Here is a 2,936-nt window from a genome sequence, read left to right on the forward strand (position 1 = left end):
TTAATATTTCATTACGGTTGAAACACCAAACTATCTTCAACGAATAGTTAGTAATTGCTCTTCGCCATTTCATCAACTCGTTGTGTTTATGGCACACTATGAATGATATCAAATATTTGTTTAAAATTTAATCTTAAAAATACGTCTCTTTAAGTATAAATAACTGACTTAATGTACTATTTTATTATCTTATTTTGAGAATAAAATAAAAATAAATATTACACAATCTATGTTAATAATATGTTTATATATGGTAGATATAATCATAAAAAAGTTATGTGGATAATAAATTAATTGTAATCATTTATAATATTTTTCAATAACAAGTATAAAATAATAATTTAGAAATAGTAATATGTCATTTAATATAAATACGAAATAGAAGAAAGGCAGAGCATTCATGAAAATTAGGAGGTGGAACTATAGAGTAAAATAAACATAATTAAATGTTTAGGAGTGAATAGAAAATAATCAACCCAAAATAATTTAAAGTTAGTTATTTTATTTTGTATTTCTTAATTATTATTTATTTTATTTTTTATTCTTTAATTTAATTATCCTTAAAATAATTGAGTAATATATTAAGATAATACTTAAATTGATCTTTGAAAATACACATGTGCTTTAATCCGATTCTCAAAATTTCAATTTAAACAATTTAATCTTTTAACTTGATATTAATTACTCAAATTAGTTCTTGATCATATTTTCGGTATAGAACTGTTAACGACGTGTTGAAATAGAGACGGAGGGTTTTAAATGTTTTGTGAAAAGAAAATTGAGGTAAAAAAATTTTAATTACTATTTCAAATAGCTGTTAGAAAATTTAGCAGATAATTGTCCATCTATCTCAGTATGATGTTGATAGTTCTGTGACAAAAATAAAGCCAAAAACCAACGTGGGTCAAAATACTAAATTAGGAAATCAAATTGTCGAAGCTTTGAAAATCAAATTGAAACAAAAGTATAATTTTAAAAGCCAATTTAATAGATATTACATGCAAGAAGTTACATATATTAAGTTAAATAAAATAATTTTAAATTATTATGTCTTTAGTATTACTGTAACTAAATTGACCAGTAGTTTATTTCAATAACACAACTTACGTTGATTTGGAAACATGCGTCCTTGAGAATTCTTGAATCAACCTCACAAGTATTATAAGTTTGCAACAACAAATAAATTAGGCACTTCAATTCATGCATCATGCATGCTATGCTATGCTATGTAAGAAATTATAGAGCAAACACCCTAAAGTTGAAGGAGTGTACCTTAAATATTATTCATTCAATATGGTTTGATAAATTTCTTTGCTATGTAGAGAAGTTTTTGAAATAGGAGTGAGTGGGTGATTGGGAAGCACCAGGCACAGCAATTAGCAACTGTGAAATGGAAAGGTTACCATGCATGGACCATGATCTCTAAATGAATGCCATAATTAATTAAGGTGCCTTAAGTAATCATAATTAGCAAATCCGTGTATCTATGTGTTTGTCACAAGCATCTATTCTTGCCGTCAGAACGTTTGTGCAAGTATACATGGAATCAAGCTAAGTATCAAACTAAAGCCATTGCCTAATAATAAAATGGGGTAGCAATAATTAATATATCTTCTAATGGTGGTTAACACATACAAGAAAGGAATTAATTTAAATCTAAAAAACCACAGCTTCAATTCTCAAAAGTTAGTTAACCATCTTATTATCTTAATTAGTTTGGTTGATGATGATGGAGGTGAGTAATATATTATTGTATCTTATATAGAGTCTTCTTTATAGACAAAAGTTCAATACAATATATATAAACGAAAATATTTGGTAACAAAAAAAAATTAATCAAAATTAGTGAAAATTTGAATTAATAAATACTAAATAAGGTAAATTTTGGCTGTTTTTTTTTTTTTTTGTTTCCTAACATTAATTCTTGCCATGAAATATTTGTGGAAGAAAGAAAGATATTTGTTTCCCTAGCATTAAACAACTCTTTTCACTAGAAACATTCTCTTGTTACATTCATATTTTCAATACCAAGACTCTTACTTGTGCAACAAGCAATATACTAAGACACTGATTAGGACATTGCAGGAAACAGCAGGTTTCTCATTATCCTCTGGTGTGTCATGAATTGGTGTTTGAAATAGTGATGACATTTGGATTAGTGTACAGAGTTTATGGCACAACAGTGGATCCAAAGAAAGGGAATGTGGGGATTGTAGCCCCAATTGCAATTGGAGTCATTGTGGGTGCAAACATCTTAGTAGGTGGTGCATTTGATGGTGCATCAATGAATTCAGCAGTGTCATTTGGTCCTGCTCTTGTTAATTGGTCATGGACTCATCATGGGATGTATTGGGTTGGCCCCTTCATTGGTGCTGCCATTGCTGCCATTGTGTATGATAATATCTTCATTGGTGATGATGGTCAGGAACCCCTTTCAAGCAGTGAGTACTAGGGGAATTCCTTTTCTTATCTTAATCATTGTTGGTCTATGTATTTGCATAGTGAGTGGTAAACAAAATCGTTCTTTTTTTTAGTGATAGTCTTAGGTTCGTTTTTGATGTAATAGAGATTAACAAGGAAACGACCTTTATTTTTTTTTATACGACAAGGCTTTGTTGTTGTTGTTGGAATATAAGCGCTCACTTAGACCAACTAACTTATTGTGATGTGAGTAGCGAAATGCACAAAAGATAGAGCAATGATTTAAATGATCATGGTTGATAGGAGTAACAAAATGCGCAAAGGTAGTAGCCTAGTATGTAATGAAGGGAAAGCCTTAAATGGCATGGGATAGTAGTTGCTTCAATAATGCAGTTTTTTATGTAGTCGTCGTTTCTGTCAGGAATGCATTGATCCCAATAATCTATATAGTACATAGATATAAACAATAATAAGATAAATTAAACTTGACGTAGCTACTGATGATGAATATAACC

The 2,936-nt window shown here is 29.3% G+C and overlaps 1 pseudogene; it reads left to right on the forward strand.

Annotated features, from left to right (window-relative positions):
- The first annotated feature begins 1,729 nt into the window (after positions 1 to 1,729).
- On the forward strand, positions 1,730 to 2,452 carry LOC130975943 (aquaporin TIP1-3-like; annotated as a pseudogene).
- Positions 2,453 to 2,936: the final 484 nt, after the last annotated feature.

This window comes from Arachis stenosperma, chromosome 4, assembly GCF_014773155.1.
Source record: "Arachis stenosperma cultivar V10309 chromosome 4, arast.V10309.gnm1.PFL2, whole genome shotgun sequence".
Lineage (NCBI taxonomy): Eukaryota > Viridiplantae > Streptophyta > Magnoliopsida > Fabales > Fabaceae > Arachis > Arachis stenosperma.